Source organism: Phyllobates terribilis, unplaced genomic scaffold (genome assembly GCF_046119375.1).
Source record: "Phyllobates terribilis strain yellow unplaced genomic scaffold, ASM4611937v1 Scaffold_9__5_contigs__length_417890890, whole genome shotgun sequence".
Taxonomy (NCBI): domain Eukaryota; kingdom Metazoa; phylum Chordata; class Amphibia; order Anura; family Dendrobatidae; genus Phyllobates; species Phyllobates terribilis.
The window spans coordinates 139501214-139527897 of NW_027362769.1; the positions used below are offsets into that span (position 1 = coordinate 139501214).

Genomic DNA, 26684 nt, shown 5'->3' on the forward strand with positions numbered 1-26684 from the left:
ATGTAAGAGGAAGAAAATTTATTAACGAAAATGGAAATGTAGAAAATAATATTTTCTCTTCCCAAAAATGTAATTTGAAGTTTTAGGGTCTCAAATGCCAAAATGTAACTGTAAAGTCCCTCCTATCGAGCACCATCTATAATAAAAGTCACTGGCGGACATATACAAAAAAGGGCGCCTGTGCAAAAAAAAAATATGGGCCCAATATCTCATCAGAATGTACAATTGCACCCACTTTGGAGATGGTAGTGACCCCTTACTTTTTGGGCCCCTGTGCGGTTGCACACATGGTACGTCCGCCCCTGATACTAGTATCTTCTTATGTGGCCTCTTGGTCCCCTCGGGCGCCTGCATCTAAGAGCAATTACAGTCTCCGCTCCCCCTATACTTCCATTCTAGATGCAGAACACCAACTCTACCAGTAGTCTGGGATCGGTCACATGATGGACGCCAACAGCGCTTGATGGGCCCCATTGGCTATAATGGAGCCTGTTTGGATTTTGGCATAATGTCCGTCGTTTTCCGCACAGAAGCCTCTAACTCAGATGTGGACAGGGCAAATGCACCTTAACCCTACAAACATACAGTAGAAGACAGTGATGCTATGCAATTATAAAAGCTATCTATAAAAATGTACATATAAGTGTATATATAAATATACATAAATATCTAAATGTAATTTAATAGAATATATTATACATATAATATATATATAAATATAATATATATACATATATTCTCGATTTATTTGTATTAAGCGTGTGTATATGCACGGTATGTATGTGTGTGTGTATACACACGTGGTCAAAATTGTTGGTACCCCTCGTTTAATGAAAGAAAAACCCACAATGGTCACAGAAATAACTTGACTCTGACAAAAGTAATAATAAATTAAAAATCTATGAAAATGAACAAATGAAGGTCAGACATTGCTTTTCTGCTTCCACAGAATTTGAAAAAAAATTAAACTCATGAAATAGGCCTGGACAGAAATGATGGTACCCCTGAAAATAATGTGACAAAATGTACATGTTAAATCAAGTTGTGTCCACTAAGTAGTATCACAGGTGTCTACAACCTTGTAATCAGTCAGTGGGCCTGTATATAGGGCTACAGATACTCACTGTGCTGTTTGGTGACATGGTGTGTACCACACGCAACATGGACCAGAGGAAGCAAAGGAAAGAGTTGTCTCAGGAGAATAGAAAGAAAATTATAGACAAGAATGTTAAAGGTAAAGGTTATAAGACCATCTCCAAGCAGCTTGATGTTCCTGTGACTACAGTTGCACATATTATTCAGAAATTTAAGATCCATGGGACTGTAGCCAACCTCCCTGGACGTAGCCGCAGGAGGAAAATTGATGACAAATCAAAGAGATGGATAATTCGAATGGTAACAAAAGAGCCCAGGATAACTTCTAAAGAGATTAAAAGGTGAACTTCAAGCTCAAGGAACATCAGTGTCCCTACTGTGAGGCTCTGTTGTGTTTTGGGGCTGCTTTGCTGCATCTGGCACAGGGTGTCTTGAATCTGTGCAGGGTACAATGAAATCTCAAGACTATCAAGGGATTCTAGAGAGAAATGTGCTGCCCAGTGTCAGAAAGCTTGGTCTCAGTCGCAGGTCATGGGTCTTGCAACAGGATAATGACCCAAATCACACAGCTAAAAACACCCAAGAATGGCTAAGAGGAAAACATTGGACTATTCTGAAGTGGCCTTCTATGAGCCCTGACCTAATTCTTATTGAGCATCTTTGGAAAGAGCTGAAACATGCCATCTGGATAAGGCAACCTTCACACACGAGACAGCTGGAGCAATTTGCTCATGAGGAGTGGGCCAAAATACCTGTCGAGAGGTGCAGAAGTCTCATTGACAGTTACAGGAATCGTTTGATTGCAGTGATTGCCTCAAAAGGTTGTTCAACAAAATATTACGTTAAGAAGAACCATCATTTCTGTCCAGGCTTATTTCATGAGTTTAATTTTTTTTTAAATTCTGTGGAAGCCGGGCTGAAATGCAATGTCTGACTTTCATTTGTTCATTTTCATAGATTTTTAATTTATTATTACTTTTGTCAGATTCAAGTTATTTCTGTGACCATTGTGGGTTTTTCTTTCATTAAGGGGTACCAACAATTTTGACCACGTGTGTATATATAATGTCATGGGCACATAGGAACAAAGCATTTTGGAAATAAAAACACATAAAAAATACATAAAACTGTAATACTAATTCCACGCCACCACTGCCGCCTACTACTACTGCTATTTCTACGACTACTATTTCCACTACCACTACTACTTCTACTATGACTTACTAATAATAATAGTAAAAATTTTAATAATAGTAATATTTTCATGATACCTAAAGTATATGACAATTATTCATAATGATTAAAAATAAAAATATTCACATTTTAAAAGGAAGATTGTTTTCATGTATTTTTTCTACAATGAATAAAACAATTTAAAAAGGAAATTGGATCTGATAATTCTGATTAATTTATTGTTTTAAAGTGCAGCTACCGTTTAAGGAGAGTGCCCGTGTCTGCCTCCAGCTCCTCCCTCCTCCAGCCTCCATAGAATTTTAAAAGCAGCAACTGTCATCTCCTATCTCAGTAATGGGAAAATCTGTCTTCACTGAAAACAAATTTTACCCATGAATTAAGAATGGAAAATCAGTCCAGGAGGGGAAAGAAGCAGAAGGGGAGTCCAGGAGGGGAAAGAAGATATATCACAAAGTTTCTTATTTTCACGTGTACTATTGATTTATAAAATAAAGATGAAAACAGCGATTACTTTTTAACTCTTTTATGACATGTGCCGTACTGCATGGCGCGTCTTCCCCTTTGGTGCGGGCTCCGGTGCTGAGCCCGCATCTTTCCCGGCTCTTGACAGCTGATCTGATCAGCTGTCATGTACCCCTAAACAACTGCAGGTGGAATCGCGATCTACCCGCGGCTGTTAACATGTTAAACGCCGCTGTCAAACTCAGACAGCGGCATTTATCATGGCCGCACTGGAAGCGCGTCCCTAATCCCGTCTGTCGGCGCCCGTGTCACATGACCGCGGGTCGCCGATGGGTTGGCATGACAACCCGGGGTCTGTAGGAGACCTCTGCGGTTGTCATTGCCGCGATGCTATGGGCACCTCTCAGCGGTCGGTGCTCACAGCATGTGAGCATTTTTGCTACATACAGCAGGGCTGGGGCCCTGCTGTGTGTAGCACAGGCGATCTGAAGTTCGCAGCTTCCATTAAGACTATTGAAGCATGTATAAAGTAAAAAAAAAAAATGTTTACAATATTAAAAAATGTAAAAAATATAAAAGTTTAAATCACCCCCTTTTTGCCCCATTCAAAATAAAAAAAAATAAAAAATCAAATATACACATATTTGGCACCACAGCATTCAGAATCGCCTGATCTATCAATATAAAAAAATAATTAATTTGATCGGTAAACGGCGTAACGAGAAAAAAATCAAAATGCCAGAATTATGTTTTTTTGGTCCCTGCAACAATAAAATGCAATAACGAGCGATCAAAACATCGTATCTACACCAAAATGGAATCAATAAAAACATCAGCTCAAAGCACAAAAAATAAACCCTTGCCCGGTCCCAGATCCCCCCAAAATTCAGTTGCTACAGGTCTCGGAAAATGGCGTAATTTTTTTTTAACAAACTTTGGATTTTTTTTTCATCACTTAAGTAAAAAAAATTCTATACATGTTTGGTATCTACAAACTCGTAATGATCTGGGGAATCATAATGGCGAGCCAGTTTTAGCATTTAGTGAACATGGTAAAAAAAACCCTCAAAAAACAACTGTGTAATTGCACTTTTTTTTGCAATTTCACCTCACTTGGAATTTTTTCCCGTTTTCTAGTACACTATAAGGTAAAACCAATGGTGTCGTTCAAAAGTACAACTACTCCCGCGAGAAACAAGCCCTTACATGGCCATATTGACCGAAAAATAAAAAAGTTATGGCTCTGGGAAGAAGAGGAGCAAAAAACGAAAGCGCAAAAATGGAAAAGGCCTGTGGTGTGAAGGGGTTAAATCCTTATGTACTCTGTGGAGCTGTGTACAGAGCTTGTTCAGAGGTATATAAAATCCTATGATGGTTATGTCGATACTCTCTGTCTGCTACTATAAGGAGGCACTTTATGTCACCGTATTACATAAATAGTTTAAAGAATTATTTTGCCTTTCAAAAAAAATTTAAAAACTGCCGAAGGTATGATAGAACACCAAAGTAAGCTATACTCACATTTTCTGTCCCCCGGTGATGCAATGCATGAGCAAAAACTTCAATAGTGTTCTCAACTATCATGGGGTCTGTACTAATATTAGTTTTCTTATATGGGCTTAAGGGACCTTTTGTGCGCCCCTAGGATCCAGGGTGGGGGTGCAAGTGCAGCCCATGCACCCATCATAATTACTCCCCTGCCTTTATTGGCTGCAAAAATCTCATACCCGTCACTTGTAACAACGCAGAGGGGACCCCCGAAGCTTCTGCACTGGATTGTCCGGGAGAGAAGAGTTGATTATAGTTTGTATGACTTTTCTCATATCTGCTGCATGTTTTTTTTTTTCTTTCCTAGGCCGAAAAAAAACTTTTAAAGCATAGCAAAACGGCATTTAATTTATTGTCAGATTTCGACAGAATCCAGAAAAAAACACTCTGTGTTCCGACATATGAAATAGGTGGTTGTCAATTGGATTTTTTTTACCATTTCTGGACAGCTTGTGAAAAAATCACGGACATCAATATGTTTTACGGAATCATTGCAAAACCCTAATAAATCAATAGAATTATAAGTGACATGTGTCCACAGCCCATTATTCTGATATCTAGACATCAGCTGCATTCACTGTAAAATGTTGATAATTACAGTTATAACAATATGTAGAAGTTTCTCAAGGTTAAAAAACAAACATGGACGTGTCAATTTTTTTTTCTGGAGAGGGGAAAATGTGCCCTATTTTTATGGACTGTCCAGGAATTTCTGGATATTTGGTGACACTGAGGTGTGGTACATTTCTACAGACATCGTATTACATCCTCTTATTACTTTTTTTGTTATAATAATATCTATTTATATGATCCCCTCATATTCCGCAGCACTATAACATTTAATGTTTTTGATGTCACATCGGCCAGTTCTGCAATATTAGTAAATAACACTTTTTAAAATTCTGAGCGGTATTTTATTTTTTTCCTGCAATTTTGAAGTTTATTTTTGATATATTCTTTATGCATTTACTTGATTTCAATATATATATATATATATATAATCATGTAAATAAAACAAGTACAAACTTTTTTGCATGCAGATGCTGTAATATATAAAATTCATTCTGGGACCATTTATTTTAATAGTTTAATTATTTTTTACCCCCATAATGAAATATCACTGCCCCAGTTGTGAGTTCCGAAATGCAAAACTGCACTTTTCAAGATGTCAGTGACTCCAATGATCAGTAAAGACGACTTAATAAGAAGGTGTTCCATTTGATATTTACCTTATTATCCGGTGTTTCGCAGGTTCCATGTGAGAATATTCTTCCTATGTGGATCCAGGACTGGGCCTGGCTGCTGTGCCTGTGTACTTTCTGCCAGTGCACCGGCCTGTGCAGAGGCTGAGAGCTGGTAATGTCTGGGAACTTCCAGGGGGAATCCCCAGCATCAGCTTCCTTATTTGTATCACATATCAACCAATTGCTTTCAGTATCTTAGCCCAATATGCTGTGTAATTCTTAGAAATACACATTTTTTTTTCTTAGAATACCTAATATTACAAATATGTTAAAATTTTGACTGCGGCCAAATTACCCTACAACTGAGTTTTATTAGCAAAGTTAGAGCAGAAGTAAAGGCGTGTATCACATTACCTTCCTCTTTGTTACATTGTGACTTTAAAAGATTTGATTTTGATTTTTTTTGGCAGCAATTGTAACTACAGATGCAGCAGAGCTGAGTTTGTCACTTGGCTCTTGGCTCATTTCATACCGAAGAGTTCTTAGAGGTTAACCATAGGGCTGTAGATAAACGTACCACATTATATATATATATATATATATATATATATATATATATATATATATGTATATATATATTACCTCTGGGCTGTAAAAACAGAAGTTGAATCAAAAATTTAGCTCTGCATCCTGTGCACATAGTGCTTAAGAAGACAGAAGGGGTTTTCCAGTCTCACAAAGTGGTGGCATATTGCTAGGATGTATATATATTAGGTACCCTCGGCACAAAAAGAGATTACTAGTATAATGTCAAAAAAGAAAATTTATTCAGAGCGACCCAAAAAATGGAAAACAGTGCAATCCACTTTTTTGACATTATACTAGTAATCTCTTTTTGTGCCGAGGGTATCTAATATATATACGTTACTTTTCCCTCTGAGCACAATCTATTGTCCGTGCGAATCCATTTTGTCTTTATTTATATTGCTAGGATGTGCCACCACTGTGTGATCTCTGGGGGTCCGAGTCCGACCTCTGGGAACTGCACCGATTCTGAGAACTACTACTGTGCCTTTAGTGTTTTTTTTATGCTTGCAGTGCTGGTGCAGCTGAATGACTGCAGTCAGGAGCGGACATATCATTGGTGCAATGTGTGCAGCCAAACAGGGGCGAAAGAGGTAAGGGGCTACCACCATCTCCAAATCAGCAAGCAGGGCCTGTCATAGATATTAGGAAGGGTCCATATACTGTTCTTGCACAGGGGCCCTTTTCCATCTGTGTCTGCCACTGGCTGCAGTGCAGTACTGCTGCAGATGATTGGCTGCAGTGCAGTGCTGGTGCAACTGACTGGGTGCAGTGCCAGTGTAGCTGAGAGACTGCAGTGCAGTTCTGGTGCAGCCAACTGGCTACTGTACAGTACTGATATATAGCTGACTGACTGCAGTGCAGTGCTGGTGTAGCTGTCTGGCTGCAGTGCAGTGCTGGTGTAGCTGTCTGGCTGCAGTGCAGTGCGGCTGTAGCTGAGTGGCTGCAGTGGCCCCTTCCTGTAATAATGTCCCCCATCCTAGGCCCCTTTCTGGTATAATGACCTACTTCCTGGTATAATGTCTGCCATTCTAAGCCCCTTTCTGTAATATTGCCCCACATCCTAGGCCCCTTCCCGGTAAAAAGTCCCCTGTCCTGGGCCCCTTACTATAATATTGCTACCCATTCTGAGCCCTTCCTGTAACAATGTCCCACATCCTGGGCTCCTTCCTGGTATAATGACCCCCATTTTGGGCCCCTTACTGGTATAATGAACCCCATCCAGGGCCACTTTCTATAATAATGTCCCCCATCCCGGGCTCTTCCTGATATAATGACCTTCTTCCTGGTATAATGCCCCCAATCCTGTTCCCCTTCCAGTAATAATGTCCCACATCCTAGTTCCTTCCTGGTATAATGTCCACTGTCCTGGGGCCCTTAAAATAATATTATTCCCCATTCTGACCCCTTCCTGTAACAATCCTTCCTGGTATAATGAAACCCATCTTTGGCCCCTTTCTGCTTTAATGTCACTCATACTGGTCCTTTTCCTGGTATAACGACACCCATCCTGGTATAATGACACCCATTTTGGGCCCCTTCCTTGTATAATGTCCCCCATCCTGTGCCCCTTCCTGATATAATGTCTATTCTGCTGCTCTTTTTCAACACATGAAAAAATAAATATAAATTTTTTTTACCTTCCTCCACTCCCATGACGTGCGGCGTCTTCTTCTCTAACCTGCAGCTGGCTTCGATGTGTTAGCCATGGGTGGCTCATGATGTCACTGCCAATGCGTCCCACTCGAGACTGGCACACAGACGTCAACTGCTGGCCTCTAATTAGCCAGTGGCGTGTATTACACTGCAGGAAGTCGGTGGGTCTACTTCAGCAGAATGTACCTACTCGGACGCACATCCAGCTGAAATATGTGCTGGCCTCAGTGGGCCCCCCTCCCCCACGGGACCGGGCACACCCTCTGTGACCACGATCATTACACCCCTGATGTGTATATATTCTACTGCGGCCATATATACATAAACACTTGACAATGAGTATTGGCGAGTCATACGTTGGGTTACCTTAAACCTATACCGTTCCTGCCCCCCTTACCCAAAATAAATAGGCTGACACCAGAAGTGGATTAAATTGGCCACAGCAGCCATTTATTTAAACAAAATGTAGCATATAACCTATTGACATTGGAGGATGGTCCTTGAAGCCTCAGACCTGCAATGGGCAGTGTCCACATATGCCTATCCACAACTGCTTAAGGCTGACTTCTACCTCTAGCTGTATATCACCAGCTCAGAGGCACCTGGTAAACAACCCAACTTTTTCCTCATAGTCTACTAAGGCTGGCCCTTCCAGCCTTAAGGCGGGAATTCCACTACCTGCCACTACTTATGTCCACTTGGGGGGTCCAGAACCTTATGCGTCCCCCCCCCCCACCGATTTTTTCCACCAACCGCCAACTTCGAGGACCATTCCCCCTTACGCCATCCACATAAATGTTTTGAATTCCTCAAACATTTATGTCCCTCCACAATTTCAAACCAAGTTCAATGCCCTCCTGAATGACTAGACACCACATGTCCAGACCCACCGCATTAACATGCACCCCGTCTCGTCTCCAAAATTCCCCCTCGCCTGATTCTAATTCCACGTGTCGCATAGCGACTACCCCATTCCTGGCCATGAACCGACCCCCCGCTCTGTTCCATTTCTTTCTTACCTTATTGATCCTCACCACAGATCTCACCCCTCTCCATACCTTCCTCGTCACAATGTCTGACCAAACAGTGATTACCTTGGGAAACATTGCCCACAGCCTTAAGAGATCAAATTTTTTATCCCTTATCAATTTGCGTACTAGCCTCCTACCCAGATCATTACCCCAATGTGCAGTACCAAGACATCCGGGGGCTGGTCTAACCTCACAAAACGGTGAAATTCGGGAAGGAATTGACTCCAGACCATCCCCCGATTACCGATCCACCGGATAATAGCCTCTTCCCTGGGAAACCCCAGTTGTCTGTCCGACGGCCATGCCGACGCCCGCAACACCGCCCAAAAAATGAAGGAATGGCCCATGATCCACACTAACTGGGGCCCTGAGCCTATGAAAAATAAAACAAGAATTTTTTTTTTTTTAACACAAAAAAACTGACAAACTGTTTAGCCACACATAAGACCTGAATCTGGCAGATTCCCACCTGCCAATCCGCTTCACCACATCCTCACCTAACCCTCTCCTCGCAGCCTCAGTAGTCGCCCCAATTCTGAATGAGTGACCACTATAATCCACCGGTGCCACCGGTGACATATTGAAAGCGAGACAAAAATGATCCATCTTCATGTACCAACAAAGGAGCACTAGGTCCCCCACCGGTTTGACCTAATTCCCTCAAACACCTTACTGGGCACATTGCTGACCCAGCAACACGAAAAATCACTAACCTGTGGCCTCTACCACTTTAGTCTATTTTTGATGAATGGATCACTAATTCAATCCTATCCTCATACAAGCCCACATCCTCTCTCAACAAACCCAACTTTTTCGTTTTTGAGGGGCTGACCAATTCTCCTAACCTCAGAGCTGCAAAGAAAGCCAAAGAGAAAACCAGTTTGAATAATCGAATCTCCCACTGTGACCTACAAGCTCCCTCCGCCTGCCTACCCAGGAGTAATAATAATTCATATGACACCGGCCGTCTTCTATCGGATACCTTCCAGCCTCTCCTCCATCCCTTTAGTGCTTGTAAAACTAGAAAAGATTTTGTCAAATCATTCAAACCCCTGAGCTTGAAACCAAATGCTAGACCCACCACAAACCTGTTGATTTTTGGTACCGACCACCCTTCCTCACAGCAGTGACCTACCAGTAATAATAACGAACCCTCTTCTCCAACACTATCACCTAGGAATACCTTCCATTCCTCGCAGACCTTCCACGCCAGTGAATACGCTGACGATGTCCTGCCTGCCAACAATGAAGAAATCAATACCCTTGTTGCTCGAATGGCAGATCCCACAACTCCATTGGGCATTTGAAGCCCGACATCTCCGCCAAAGGTGCCAACTTCCGAAATTTCTCCCACTGTGAACGAGAGATAACATCAGCAATCGTATTTTGCAATCCTGGAAAAAACTCTGCCACCACCCATACGGTCAAAGACAAGCCCAATAATACCAATCGCTGTATGACTCTGATAACTGGGGGAGATGGCGCAGATAAGGAATTGATCGCGGACACAACCGCCATATTATCACAGACGAATTTTAATTTTTTATTCCTGAATCTGTCACCCCAAATTGACAACGAGACTACAATGGGAAACAGAGTAACGTTCGGTTTTTCACAAGGCCCTGAGCAAACCATGCTTCTGGCCACTTGTCAAAAACCCAGCTGCCCTGGCAGTATGCTCCAAAACCGGTGTGATCCGCTGCGTCTGTGAATAACTCCAACTCACCAGCACTAACCACCGGTTCCATCCACAAAGATTTTCCATTATATGTTGACAAAAATTCTGCCCAGACTCGCAAGTCATCTCTCAGTTCCTTTTTTAGCCTTATGAAATGGTGTGGGGCCCTACCTCCAGCTGTAGCTGCTGCTAACCTTCGACAGAAAACCCTGCCCATCGGCATAATGCGACAATCAAAATTTAATTTGCCAAGCAAGGACTGTAACTCTCTCAGCATTATTTTTTTCAGTTCTCTAACTTTCCTAACCTCCGTCATGAGATCCATTAACTTTTCTTGTGGTAGCCTACATTCCATGGCGCAATAACTATGCCTAAAAAACTTAACTCCGTAACTGGGCCCTCTGTCTTTTCTCCTGCCAACGGAATCCCAAACTTTCAGGCTATTACTTCCATAGTGTATAGCAACAATGAACACTCCCCCGAATTTGCCGGGCCTATACACAAAAAATCATCCAGGTAATGGATGAGGGATTTTACCCCTGAAACGTCCTTTACTACCCACTCCAAAAAGGTACTAAATGATTCAATATAAGCACACGACAATGAACATCCCATCGGAAGACAATGGTCAACAAAAAATCCCCCTTCCCAAAAACAGCCCAACAGGTGCATACTATCGGGGTGCACCGGAAGCAGTCTAAATGCCGCCTCAATGTCAGTCTTTGCTAACAGTGCCCCTTTTCCAAACAACCTCACCCACTGAATTGCTGCATCAAAAGAAGTGTAAACTACAGAACACAATTCCGAGTCTATGCCGTCATTCACCGACATGCCCTTTGGAAAGGACAAGTGGTGAATTAGCCTGAATTTGTTTGGCTCCTTTTTGGGTACTACTCCCAATGGCGACACCCTAAAATTCTTAAGCGGAACTACCGAAAAAGGACCATCCATGCGACCGAACAAAACTTCTTTTTTAAATTTTTCTGATACTACCTCCGGAAACTCCAAAGCTGACTTCAAATTTTTTGAAGAAAACCTAACTTTTTGATCCACAAACAGAATCCTAAAACCATCTCGAAAACCTTCTTCAAGCAGGACCGCCATCTCTCTATCTGGGCATCTACTTAGAAAATGTTGCATCTCTGCCAGCTGAACTGGCGTCACCCCTTTTTTCAGAACTATCTCCTCCTTTTTGCTTCCCTCCCCTAAAGCAATTTGACGTACCATGATTTCAGCCACAAGCGGAGAACTCGTGCTTAAATTTGCACTTAGATCCGAATCTACAAGCCCCCTCATTGAATGAGAAGCACAACCCCCTCTGCATAGCCGCTGAGTGCCCAGACTGTCCTGAACCCCCGGTGTTCCCTGGAAAGGACTGGTTCCCTTGACCCGACCTACTGGGAGCATTAACCTTTAGCCATAAGGCAATATCTTTATGGTCCCAACAAATGTTGGACCGACCATCTTACGCTGACGAAATTGCTCGTCGTACCGTAACCATCCCTGCCCAACATACACCCTATAAGCCTCACCTATATCAATCATATAACAGAACAGTGCTGAACAATTTTCTGGCGCCTTCTCCCTAATAACGCTGGCCAAAATCGCATATGCCTGTAACCAATTAGAGACGGTACGCGGAATTAATTGTTACATTCTCTTTTCCTCATCCTCTTTCTTTGAGTCATCTTTCTTCAGCCTGTCTAAATGAAAGCGCTCCAGCGCCCTCAGTGGCCCCTCAAAACACACGTACACTTCGCCCTTTGCTGAATCATCAAGCCTAATTGTGTTATCCTTCTCAGTCCCCGCCCTGAAGGTACAGAAATTGTAGCAGTGCCCCCATCTTTATTTTCTGCTGCCTCTCCTATCGTGATGTTGACGCGCCTAACCCCGTGCCACTCAAAGCTGTACCCGTAGTACCTGCCCCCGATCCTGAATTTGGTGCTGATGCTAACACCCCCAAGCCCGTGCCCCCTAAAGCTGAACTATAAGTCCTTGGTCCTCCACTTAAACATAAACCTGGAACGGCCACCCATACTGCTGAAGGTGAAGCACCACTATTGATCCCCCCCAGGTACGCCAATTCTTTTAGCCACTGTAATAACATGTTAATGCCTCCGCCAATGCCCCCCTGAACAACCCCTGACCCAAATCCCCCGTACATATCCCTTAACCCACTATTTACAGGTAGCGGAGGACTATTGAAAAAATTTTGTGGATTCTCACCTAGCTGCCTGAGTGCTGTGTTCCCAGCAGCTGCAGATCTGGAAGCCTGTTGCTGTCGTCCTCAATCCGGCGCAGGTCCAGGACTTCTTGCAGCTCCAGCAGAGCCCCCACTACCAGTGGGGGGGCTCGATGCGAGCAGATCTAAGGGGGGAATGAAGGGGGCAGAGCCAGCCGAATGCTGCCCTCTTCTATCGGTGAACTGATAATCTCAGGGGACATTGGAGGGTGCAGGGCCAGCGGGATGCTGCCCACTTAAAATTGCATTTTGAAACGCCGCCTGACTAAGCAAAGGGCAGGTAATGGAGAAACCAATGGGTTAATTCTGTGCTGCCATGTAGAAAGGATGAGGGATGCCAATCTGAGTTTAAGTGGTTTATTTAGTCAACGCATTTCGAAATATACAAACTTCTTCCTCAGGACAACCACCTAAGCGTTATTAGTGGTTGTGTGCACACAACCCGATCAGGTGAGCACTAATAAGTTATTTTCTCAATATTGTTACCCAGATAAGACCCTATTTTGCGCTTTGTGTCTTTCCAGTTCTCTCTTTCCTTAGACTAAGCAAAGGGGACAGGGATGGAGCGCTGTAGTGACTGGGGTCGGGACCAGCTGTGTATTGGCCATCAGAAGTGTTGCTCTGTGCAACCACTGGACTGTGGCCTTGCGCTTATGCAGCCGAGGTGAGGCTGTTGGTTGCGGGGCCGGCTGGCTACCGCCTGCTCTCCTCCTGGAGCTGAGAGGCCCTCGACTGGGACCTTCGCTCTCTCCCAGCTCTGCGCAGACCGCTGCTCTTGACGCGCCCCTGGGCCTGCTTGGTGTAGCGTTGCGCATGCGGGGACTACCCGGAGCCGGGCCTGTTGGGGGTAGTAGTCTCGTGGCGGTGACCCGGTCCGTGCCCAGGGAGTCAAACTGTGTGGCTGAGTATTAGCAGTAGATGTTGGACGACTACGCCACCCGTTGAATGCAGCTATGGAGCTGCCGCTGCAGGGCAGACCGCTGAGGCCGGTGGTACGATTGTGCAGCGTAGATGGTATAACCCCCAACGGGAGGGGTATGGCCTCAGGGCAGCCGACGTGGATGATGGGGGTAGCAGGAACCACTCAGAGACGATGCGGTGTAGTTCAGGGTCTTTACTGGTGATAAAGATAGACCCTCCCGGAGTACTGGCTAGCGATCGGGGCCTGGTCAGTCTTTGAGCAGATGGGATTTCCCCTGGCCAGGCGGAGTTGTAGGCCTCCCCAACTAATTGTACTCTTCTGGCTACCTTGCTAGAGGCGGGTAAAAGTAGCCCACGTCCCTGAGTGTACCGTGTGGTGCTCACCCGTATGGCCGGTGACTCGGGGCCTTCTAGTGGCTTCCGCTCCACGACGGCGGTGCTGGTCCCACGCGTGTGACCGTACCTTCGGGTTTCTTGGCCAGAGGACCTGAAATCCCCTGCCGATCGGTTTCTGCTGCTGGGTAAGGATTAGTCCCCACAGCCTCGGACTCCGGGTCCGGTGATAATTCTTCAATCAGGGCGAGCTCTACAGCTGCCAGCCCCTGATTCCTTTTAGCGCGACTTCCCCAGAGCTCCTGATCTCTCTTTCGTATAGCTGCCCCTCTCCAGACCAGACTATGTCTCTGTCTGGGACTCCTCTTCTTAACTCTCTAACCCTGCCTCAGCCCCAGTTTTATATAGGGGAAGTTCTTCCCCTCCCAGGACTGGGCAGGAGGTGTGGCATGCATAGGATTCCTGACCAAGAGACCTCCCACCTGCTCTCAGACATAATATTGCTATTACTGTGGAACCCAGACCCCTGGGGTGCCACACTCTCACCTCACCAAGCGAGTCCTTGCGGCTCCTCAGAACCTGCCGCTCCAACTCCGGTGCCCGATGATGTATTTGGCAAAGTACACTTTCAAAAAGTGAGGTGCTGAGCCAGCCCTCTAAGAATATAAGGGATATTTTACAGTTAAGCACATGATTTGGGAGGGAAACAAAAAAAAAAATTTGTTTTCAAAAATGACTCCTCCCCCTGTTGTAGGCCCCGCCGCATACCTGGATTCCTCCCAGGCCTGGAGAGGTGGGAGGCAGCACGCTGGCCTGTAGCCCTGGCTGTAGGGTCCCTGGACGGGCTCCTAACGTGGCGCTGGACCCTGGGGGTAACTTCCGGGCTCAGGAGTGCCGGAGGCCTAGTCCTCCGTGGTCGACAAATAGCAACGGGTGACTGGACACTGTCACCCCCAACCCCCTGGAGCTGCTCTGTACCGCTGCCTGCAGGCCATCTGGACCCAGGACCACTGCTGCATTCCTTAGCTACTGGAGTGCAGCTTCCATCTTGCCCGGTAAGTGGATGATTTATTTTCTGGGAGATTGCTCTTCTCAATAGGTCAACCTAAAATGGCTGCCTGTCCTTCCTGGTTAGGACCTTATAAAGCCCCCCTTCCAAACTCTCCTCCCACTAATTCCACCCCTCCAATCCCTATATCCCAACTCACCCACATATTTTTTAACCCCACCTGCACCTTAGTGGAAATCCCTAACTTAATTTCCCGACCTAAACCCTGTCATGCCGGCCTCCTTTAATGACAGGGCCCAGTACGGGCTTACTATATGGTTGACACTTGAATGCCAGCACCGTGGGTGCCTCATGTGACCACTGGACCCTGCAATGTCATGATGTAGGATGCACCACAATGACATGATCTTGTGGAGGCTTAGTAAATACAGAGGCTTTCTTGATGCCAGCATTTGTGTGCTGGCCAAGGAAGTACAGCCCGACTGCCATGGACCTCCGAAGCAAATGCCAGACCAGGGTAGTGCAAAACTCTTTGATCAACTGTAACATATGTATATATATTTTACAGTATATATTTTTCAATAAATTGTCTTCTTTCTCCTACTCGACAGATTGTTAATTCCCAAAATACTCAATTCACGGGTAAAATCTGTCTTCGGTGGATAGAGACTTTCTCGTGAGATAGGAGAAGACAGTTGGTGTTTAAAAGATTCTATGGAGAACTGTAACTGTTATTTCAGGATAACTTACAGCAGAATGTGTGTTTGCCTCTATCCCTTTCTCCTCGTCTCTCCATGGATTTTTAAAAGCACCAGCTATCATCTCTTATCTCAGTAATGGAGAAATCTGTCTTCACTAAATACAGATTTTACCCATGAATTGAGAGAAAATATCAGTCCTGACAGAGAAAGAAGCAGATTTCTCTGATAAGATATATTACAAAGTTGCTTGTTTTCATGTGTATTATTGATTTATGAAATAAAAATTAAAACAATGATTATTCTTTGAACATAAGTCCTTTTTACAATGACCAAAGATCGGGGGCACGAATGTTGATTCCAGAACCATTGAGGGGATGAATGTAGATTCTAGAACTATCGGGGTGACGAATGTTGATTCCAGAACCATTGAGGGGATGAATGTAGATTCTAGAACTATCGGGGTGACGAATGTTGATTCCAGAACCATCGGGGGGACGAATGTTGATTCCAGAACTATCGGGGTGACGAATGTTGATTCCAGAACTATCGGGGTGACGAATGTTGATTCCAGAACTATCGGGGTGACGAATGTTGATTCCAGAACCATCGGGGGGACGAATGTTGATTCCAGAACTATCGGGGTGACGAATGTTGATTCCAGAACCATCGGGGGGACGAATGTTGATTCCAGAACCATCGGGGGGACGAATGTTGATTCCAGAACTATCGGGGTGACGAATGTTGATTCCAGAACTATCGGGGTGACAAATGTTGATTCCAGAACCATCGGGGGGACGAATGTTGATTAAAGAACTATCGGGGTGACGAATGTTGATTCCAGAAGTATTGGGGGAACGAATGTTGGTTCCGGGACCATTGGCCCATGTAAACATGACCGCCAATTAAATAAAATTAAACTGTATGTGAATGAATGATCCCATGGAGGTAAATGATTACCAATCGACATATTGTCTTTTTGCACTTTTTTGGGGATCAGAAAATCTGTACATGATCACCCCACAATAAGAGACAATAGATAATATGGATAGTGATATGGAGAAAAGCAGAATATTCATCTGGTCAATGTAACTTTGTATTAGAATAAAACTAAAAAATAGAAAAAAAGAACCCGTTTTGGCATAATTTCAGCATTTACATTTAGCAGCTGCTATAACATCTTCTTATGCCTGAATGCTTTTTCAAAGGCAAAACACACCTGTTCCAATAACATTTTACCCATTTACTGCGGTGGTGACAGATTTTCCTCTCTAAACCTCTGAGCTCCCTGCATCATTCCAATGTATGGCATTCACTAGTCACCAAGGATTAGTGGGCGGAAATAAAATATATTTATGATAGATGTATCGTTAGAGAACTAGATCACCGCTACAGAAATGCATGAGGATTGTAACTGTTATGATAATTACATCACAAGAATATACGACTGTTTCCCTGGAGAGGAACATGATGAGTTTAAGTAAAATGCACAATGCGGGATATGAAAATTAAGGTAAACCACTAGAAGAGGAAGGTTGGTTTGTGCATTTGTATTTCTGTATATCTACATCGTCATAAAAAAAAGTCTATCTAGTTAAGTTTGTGGTTTCAAGTTTTGTTGAACTTGAAGACTAAAACACAAGACTGTAACCAAAAAAGCCTTAATCTGTCTTCAAATTGCTCTTTTTGTATATTTTTAGGTCAAGTTGGTTACCATGATATAATTAATATATTTTGCACAACATGACATCTATTTTCTTCATTTCAGCAGATTCTGCAAAAGAAGAAGCTTCACTAGAGCCCTTCTGGGACCTTTCATGCAGTGAAGTCACAGTTTGGCTTATCATAGGGGAGGAAAGACGAGAAAAGACTGGGAAAAGCAACGTCTAACCATGGGGAACCGGAAGTCATACTGTCCTTAGAATCATAGAATGTTCAAGTTGGAAGGGGCCCCCAGGGTCATCTGGTCCAACCCCCTGCTCAATGCAGGATTCACTAAGCCATCTCTGTCCATCCTCTGTTTGAAGACTTCCATTAAAGGAGAACTCACCACCTCTTGTTGCCGCCTGTTCCACTCATTGATCTCCCTCACTGTCAAACAGTTTTTTCTAAAATCTAATCTGTATCTTCTCCCTTTCAGTTTCATCCCATTGCTTCTCGTGTTTCCATGTGCAAATGAGAATAAGGATGATCCTTCTACAATGTGACAGCCCTTCAGATATTTGTAGACAGTTATTAAGTCTCCTCTCAGTCTTCTTTTTTGCAAGGTAAACATTCCCAGATCCTTTAACCGTTCCTCATAGGACATAGTTTGCAGTCCGCTCACCATCCTGGTAGCTCTTCTCTGAACTTGCTCCAGTTTTTTTATGTTTTTTTTTTAATTGTGGTGCCCAGAACTGGACAGCTTTGATAAATACTCATTCATGGTTCTGCCCTGTCCATCCTTGTAAGAAAACATTTTGCAGGTTTCTCTATAAGTTGTGAGTTATCTGGGATGTCCGATGATTTCACATATGATGACATTGGACAAAGTGTTAAAGGAATCTGCAGCCTTTAGACATATTCCGAGAGAAACCTCACAGTATGCGCTCCTATCCAAAATTGTTCATAAGGGCCAACAATACCAAAGTTTGTTCATTATAATCTGGGCCTCCAACGAGTAAGGCATCTGAAGATAAAAGTATCTATCCCTATTCGGAACCTATGAGGACTTCACATTGGAGTTAATAGGAGACATATAGCCCTGGATAGGTGCAGTTTAAACATGGTACCTTGCCAAGTTGAATCATCTGACATTTCCCTAATAGATCCCATTATAGTAGATGGATGTTGCGAGTCCACCAGTTCTACCTCTATGATCTGGCTCTTGGGGCTCGTTCACAAGACCAATTTTCTCATCCAAGCACTATTCGTTGTTTTTATGGATAGCACTCATACCTATGATATTCTTTGGGGCTATGCACATTTTTTACTTGAGACCGAGTGATCCGCAGAAAAAATCGGAGCTATGTCTGATTTTGATCTGAGTGTCGGATAAAAATTGGCAATGCAAGTCTATGGGTCCATGAAAAAAGATTGGATCGTGCTCGGATGACATCCGAGTATATTCTGATTTTTAGTGACTGACAGAATGGAGAGGGCGGAGAAACTTTCATTTTTCTCTCCACGTCTAAGAAAAACTGATCCTACTCCGATCAAAGTTTGATCAGAATAATCGGACCGTTTTTCTCAGATGTGGAGAAATCGGTTGTGTGAACCTACCTTTAAAATAAAGGTTCATGTGGGGGACCCAGCCTTCTATATATATATCCATATATTGTCTTTATGTCTCCATAGATCATGAGACAGGTTTTCTTTCATCCTTACGACATTTTGTTACCCAAATGCTACATTACTATATAGGTGACTATTATCTCCACCTTGGATGATTGAAGTGATGATATAAAAACAAATGACAGGATGGACATGTGGAAAAAAATAAAGGCTCTCATACACATTCGATGAAAGTGGCCCGAATCCAATGACCATATGAAATATTTGGGGTTTACTAACTCTTCCCAGATAGATGTGTTACGGATCCGGGTGGTGGAACCGCTGTGCTGTGGTGCAAGGAGGGACAAGAGGGGCGTAGCTAGGTATCAAATCGGACCAACCAAGGTCGTACGGTGGCTCAATCGACTCCATGATCAAGGAAGGACCGAGCAGAGGGACCAGGTGCTACTCTGGGGACAGACCTTGTATGAGAGCAGGTGACTCCCACGGGTCAGAAGGCAGGGACTGACCGGTACAGCAGATGAGCATGGCAGGCAATCAGTATCAAAAGAAAATAGTCGGCACTCCGTGTAGCTAGGGTGGTGCACGTGGAAAACAATGTCTATAGGAAAAGAAAATCCCGGCACTCACGTGTTGATAATTAGTTGGTTTATTCCACAACTCACAAAAAAGACGTTTCAGCCTGTCCAGGGCTTTTTTCAATTGTCAATTGAAAAAAGCCTTGGACAGGCTGAAACGTCTTTTTTGTGAGCATGGCAGGCAGGCTGACGGGTGATCCGGGCAGATGGACTGGCAGGCACGGCAGGTAACAAGCAGGAGCCTCCATGTAGGCGGGCTGATAGGCATGGCAGGTAACAGGCAGGTGCTTCTAGGTAGGCTGGCTGGCAGGCACGGCAGGTAACAAGCAGGAGCCTCCAGGTAGGCTGGCTGGTAGGCACGGCAGGTGCTTCTAGGTAGGTGGGCTGGCAGGCACGGCAGGTAACAAGTTGGAGCCTCCAGGTAGGCTGGCTGGTAGGCACTGCAGGTAACAGGCAGGGCCCATAGACAGACTGGCGGACTGGACTGTAGACAGACTGTCGGACTGGAGGGTAGACAAGCTGGCGGGCAGGACTGGTAGTCAGGCTGGCGGGCTGGACTGGTAGTCAGGCTGGTGGGCTGGACTGGTAGCCAAGCTGGCGGGCTAGACTGGTAGTTAGGCTGGCGGGCTGGACTGGTAATCAGGCTAGCAGCGGGACCTGAGGGCTGAAGCAGAGTTTAACACACAAAGCTACAACCTTGCACAGGCACCTCCATTTTGGAGGCGGTGCCTTTTATATGAGAGGTCCATTGGCCGGGGACTCCTTAGGACGGCGCGCGCGGCCCCTTTAAGAGAGAGGGAGCGCGCGCGCCCTAAGCACGGTGCCCGGGAAGCTGCGCGCGCCGGCAGCAACAGAGGCAAGAGCGCCGGAGGACGCCGGGCAGGGAGCGCCGCGGTAAGTGGGACGGCGTCTCTGCCTGACAGGGGGCAGAGACGCCGATACTACAGATGATCTTAGGAGAGAGTAGGATCGGACCGTTAGCTTCAGCAGCCGATCCTCTTTTTTTGCCATGGTCTTTCTCCCGTTGAAAACATATGAAGACTCAGCCAATCTGAGCCCTCATATGTCTGGGGGAGTCACTAGAGATCGCTGCCTGATGAATGAATATTTGGCAGACAGCTATCTTTTGCATTGCCAGCTTTTTAAGGGCTTGTTAATTATGGTTTTTATTCTTTGATTCTTGAAGTATTTCCACCAGAGTTAGGCTACATTCACACATTTGTGTCGATATATACATTCATGGGAAAATGTATCTTTTTTTTTATCTCGTATGTCGTCTATGTTGTCTTCTTGATGTTTCCGTTTTTTTTTCACTGAAGCAGGTAGACAGTCTAAACATGTATTTATCCATTGACTCTTAACAATGGATCAGGTAAAAATGGTTGGAACACGAATAGAACGCTGAAGTACAATGTATGTCTCCAGTGTTCCATCCGTTTTATACGGATCCCTATAGACTGAGTCTGATCTGTAAAACTGATGAGAATAGGACCTGCTCTGAGTCTCACAGACTGGGGATCAGTTTTAAAACTGACGTGTGTATGGACCAATTAATGTCTATGGGTCAATGTACTGTTCGAGAAATAAAAACGGACAGCGCACAGAAGTGTACAACGCATGTGTGACCGTAGCCTAAGTAGGCTGATAAATCTTGCCCAATGTCTCGCTGAGTATAAAGTAAGTCAACAACCTTTTAATATGTAAATTCCTCCACAGAGCAGTCAGCTAAAATGTAGAAGCATTTACAGCATGAAACATATGGCTCTCTCTATCACTTCAGCAGCTGCTTGCCTCTATCTGCCAAGCACAATCTCAATTTTACTTTTTTTTACTGCTGGAATGTTTTCCATGACTGTTATTTTCCTATTAGTTGATTCATTCTTTGTCTGGCCCAGGTAATCTTGAACAGGGGAGCAAAGCTTATAGAACCTTCTACTACCCGCCGATTATGTCGTATGTCGTCTATGATGACATCACACCGGACAGATCCCGTAGATATTATAAATTAAATAATTATCAACATCTGATATCGTGATCTCCATCTCCATATACACAATTGTCATTTGTAGGGTCAGAGTGGCCTAACGGAGTGCCAAATGAACTTTCTTTGGGCGAAGTAATAAGTCCCAAAGATTTAGCGAATGACATTACTATTTGAATCTGATTTGAAGCAAACCCCTTTCTTCTAAGGACAGTTCTTAAAAGATTTATTCATAAATGCTAGAGTTGGTGCAAATTGTTTTGCAAGAGTTGGTTCATCGGTCACATCGGTATTCCATGACCGCTGGAAGGGAACCCTGAAAACCATCTCCTACATCCCGACATCTGTCGCATCTGTGGTTCTTCCCTTGATTAGCCGGCCTGGGATGCACAAGACATGGCGCCATATTGGTTAATCAGAAGAAGAACCGTAGGTAGGAAGCGGTTTCCACAGCTTCTGCTCAGTGGCCACAGATTATAGAGCCCAATGTTCCTGCAAATTGATTCTCACCAACTCTAATAATTACCCTACTCCAGTGTATCAACAGACTAGTTCCACCTATCAACAGTAATAGTATAGAGGATAAATGCATGCTCGTGGGCCTCCAGTGATTTAGAGAACGACGGTCTTTTGTGTGATTGGAGCAGTAGTGCTCAAGCCTGTCCCCCAGTCCATTCATTTCTATAGAACTGATGATAGTCATTCCCAGAGTCCCATAAAAGTGAATGGAGCAGTAATCGATCATGCGCACTACCACTCCATTCACACAGAGGAATTTGAGACCCCGTCCTGGAGATCGCTGGAGGAGCTAATGCTTGGAACCCGAGACAGCCTATATGTATCAACTATCCTATAGGTAGGCAATAACTATATTTAGTAGGAAACCTTTTAAAGGGTCTTTCCCACGTCAGCCTTTCATGGCTAAGGTTTGAATACCAGCTTCTATGTGCCTGCCACCAGAAGCGGGGCAACAAAAACAGTTGATCGCAGGTGCGCTACACTATTTACATAACACCATAAAAATTAATGGGACTTACAGAATCAGCGGAGAACAGTGAGCGATGCTGTTTTTGCAACTTGGGAGTTAAGCCGACAACGTAGATCCCTTTGCCGTTCTGTTTCGATTCCTCCCATTCACTAATGGGGTTAGGCAAACAGAGTAGCACAGCTGCTCTTAGCTGTTTTTGTATCTCCTTTAAGGGTGATCCCGTTTCTAGTGGCTAGTTGGTCCCATTTTGGCCATGAAAGGCTGATGTGACACTAAATACTCTTTAATGGCATTTCCAAAGATCCAATGCAACATATGTAACAAAGCCAGGCAACAATCAGACATCAACCATAGTATAGGTCTGTCTGTGTCTAAATCTTCTGCCCCTCCTATAGTTATACCCCTGGATGAGCATGTTATTTTTAGTAGGCCTTTAAAATAATTACTTGTAGGTAGGCCTATGGACTAATTGTCCAGTTCTTCTTTGTGGCAAGAAGGGGCCCCACCAGACATTTTTTCCTATCTGTTTTTGACCCAGCAACTTGACAATTTCTGCCAGCCCACTCCATCGATCAGCAACTACTCCAAGGACTCAACCCAGGAACTCTGTGTAACTTGACATCCCTGTTCAGGGTTTAAATGGTGAAGGCATTAACACTCCTGGGACCTGATAGATGGAGTTGCCTGATCGTAGAAGCCTCTCCACTTATTCCAGGAGAATTGGCAAGTGTGCAATAGCGGCATCTCTGCTTTTGGCATTGTTACTCATTTTGAAGATATATATTTTTGAAGATGTTAAAGATTTTAAATGCTGCTATACTTTTCAGTTATCTGTTGATTTATCTTTCTAAATTAAGTCTACTTAAAATGATTGTACATTTTCGGCAGATATGGAAATGAATATTCCCTCAGCACCAGAGTAATGTCCTGTTGATCAACAGCTCAGTCAATCTGTAGCAGTTTGCAATCCTTTTGATGTAATTTATCTTGGGTAATTAACATGCTTTTTTAGTGGAGCATATGGCAGACTTACTCGCAAACATACTATGAAAAAAACTTCCAATAGTGTTTACATCCATAGCTGAATTGTAAGATATCCAAATTCTTCCATAGATGCAGAGGAATAAAGTTTCATCCATTCACCAAACTTTTCATCAGACTGGTGGTACTCTCATCTTTTCATTACATGTTAGAAGCATTTAGTGGTCTTGATGACCCAATATTATACTATTTTGGCATTCAGAGGTGATATTTTTCTTTTTTCATCTCCAACTTCCAAAAGTTGTAACTTTTATATCTTTCCATTGACATCACTGTTCTTACAGAACGAGTCTTTTTTTTTCAATGCTACTATTTTGAGGTACATACAGAATATCATAAGCAATAACTTTTTATTCTTTTTTAAGGGGCATTGGAAAAAAAAAAAGATTTTTTTTATGTGATATATAATTTATATATGTAGCATAAATGACACAATATTGCCATTATTCTGTGGCTTTGTAATGTTCGATTTTATGATTATTATTATTTTTGTTATTATTACTAATATTGTTATAGTGCCATCTTTTCCATGGCACTATAATTCCATGGCGCTTTACTACTTTTTCACAAAAAAAATATATACTTTTTTTATTTCTTTTAACATTTGTGAACAAAAAATAAACTCAGCAATTCTGACTGTTTTTTTTTTAAAACTTTTTTTTTGCATTTCATTGATGATCTCCCTGATTACCCACATGCTTGCTACAGCTAATCAGTGGCATCATCAGTTTTCTACTGTACACAGGTGATGCCAGTGATTGGCTGCAGCTGGCATGTTGGTAAAAGGGGCTGTCATAGGATCTGCAGGTGATTTTCCAGGTGGGTATAGGTTATTTTTTTTAACACCATTTCTTCCCTGTGGTTAATTTTGTAAGACTAAATTAAAACCCCATTAAGATATTTTGATACTTTCTTTGATATTATAGAGGACTATGGAGGAAATGTACCGTAAAGGAAATTCAGGTTTCATCAGGGGGCGCATAAAATTTTGATAAATGTAAGATGTATTTGCATAAAAATACAAGGCATGGAAAATTAATAATAATAACAATAATTCTTCTTCCGCTAGTACTTTCATGTTTTGGAATCCCCTTTTATGAAATCTTAAACTCTCTCCAGAACACTCAGACTGACGTGATGAAGATAATAATAACTCTGAGGGTTTGTAAAAATGGAGAACAACATCTAAAATAATATTCAAATTGAAACTGGTGTCATGAAGACAAAGCTTCTAAATTTACCAAGGAGTCATTAACTCATCTTAGAGGCAAGGAAAAAAAATTAAGAAGGGTAAAATTAGATCTACAACATCGACCTCCTCCTTTTCATCCTTCAAGTCCCCTATTTTGGAGTAGAGTGCACCAGAGAAGGTCCAAAAATGTAAAAAACTGTAGATCTGTGAATCTATTACAAGAATTCTCTAGCTGCTCATTGCGTGGCCATCTCTCCCAGGGCCGCCATCAGGGCATTACTGCCCTTACTGCTGTATGGGGCCCTGTGACCAGATCTATGCTTCTGCTTATCGTGCCCTTAGAGACAGCAGTTCGGCGCATGATGCACCCGGTGGACGGAAATGAGCACTGTACCTTTAATCCGCGGTCGGGTGCATCATGGTCCTGGTCATGTGACACGCTGCGCACTCATGTTCAATCAGGAGCAAAGCAGCAGCGTGCCACATGTGTTGTGGGGATGGCGGCGGGTGGTAAGTGTAAGTGTGTGTGTGTGTGCGCGCGGTGCGTTGCTCTGCTGAGGGGAGGATGATGAAGGAGTGGAGGCTGCTGAGGGGACACTGATGGAGTGGAGACTGCGGAGGGGACACTGATGGAGAGGAGGCTGCTGAGGGGACACTGATGGAGTGGAGGCTGCGGAGGGGACACTGATGGAGTGGAGGCTGTTGAGGGGATGCTGATGAAGGATTGGAGGCTGCTGAGGAGATGCTGATGAAGGAGTGGAGGCTGCTGAGGGGACGCTGATGAGGGAGGGGAGGCTGCTGAGGGGACGCTGATGAGGGAGGGTAGGCTGCTGAGGGGACGCTGATGAGGGAGGGGAGGCTGCTGAGGGGATGCTGATGAGGGAGGGGAGGCTGCTGAGGGGACGCTGATGAGGGAGGGGAGGCTGCTGAGGGACGCTGATGAGGGAGGGGAGGCTGCTGAGGGGATGCTGATGAAGGAGTGGAGGCTGCTGGGGAGGGGAGGCTGCTGAGGGGACGCTGATGAGGGAGGGGAAGCTGCTGAGGGGATGCTGATGAGGGAGGAAAGGCTGCTGAGGATACGCCGATGAGGGAGGGGAGGCTGCTGAGGGGATGCTGATGAAGGAGTGGAGGCTGCTGGGGAGGGGAGGCTGCTGAGGGGACGCTGATGAGGGAGGGGAAGCTGCTGAGGGGATGCTGATGAGGGAGGAAAGGCTGCTGAGGATACGCTGATGAGGGAGGGGAGGCTGCTGAGGGGATGCTGATGAAGGAGTGGAGGCTGCTGGGGAGGGGAGGCTGCTGAGGGGACGCTGATGAGGGAGGGGAAGCTGCTGAGGGGATGCTGATGAGGGAGGAAAGGCTGCTGAGGATACGCTGATGAGGGAGGGGAGGCTGCTGAGGGGATGCTGATGGAGTGGAGGCTGCTGGGGAGGGGAGGCTGCTGAGGGGACGCTGATGAGGGAGGGGAGGCTGCTGAGGGAACGCTGATGAGGGAAGGGAGGCTGCTGAGGGGACACTGATGAGGGAGGGGAGGCAGCTGAGGGAGGGGAGGCTGCTGAGGGGATGCTGATGAGGGAGGGGAGGCTGCTGAGGGGATACTGATGAGGGAGGGGAGGCTGCTGAGGGAGGGGAGACTGCTGAGGGGATGCTGATGAGGGAGGGGAGGCTGCTGAGGGGATGCTGATGAGGGAGGGGAGGCTGCTGAGGGGATACTGATGAAGGAGTGGAGGCTGCTGAGGGAGAGGAGGCTGCTGAGGGGACGCTGATGAGGGAGGGGAGGCTGCTGACTGGACACTGGTGAGGGAAGAGAGGCTGCTGAAGGAGGGGAGGCTGCTGAGGGGATGATGAGTAAGGGGAGACTGCTGAGGGGACTATGCTGAGGGGACGCTGCTGAGTGAGAGGAGGCTGCTGAGGGGACGCTGCTGAGTGAGGGGAGGCTGCTGAGGGGATGCTGATGAGGGAGGGGAGGCTGCTGAGGGAGGGGAGGCTGCTGATGGG

At 44.7% G+C, this 26684-nt stretch overlaps 1 protein-coding gene across 1 annotated transcript in view; it reads right to left on the reverse strand.

Annotated features, from left to right (window-relative positions):
- The window catches only part of TANK (TRAF family member associated NFKB activator), an 88164-nt gene extending 82485 nt beyond the window's left edge, over nucleotides 1-5679 (reverse strand). The window contains exon 1 of the mRNA XM_073647064.1: nucleotides 5529-5679. The gene's annotated coding sequence lies outside the window, so the exon portion shown is untranslated. The remainder of the gene's footprint in view (nucleotides 1-5528) is intronic.
- Nucleotides 5680-26684: the final 21005 nt, after the last annotated feature.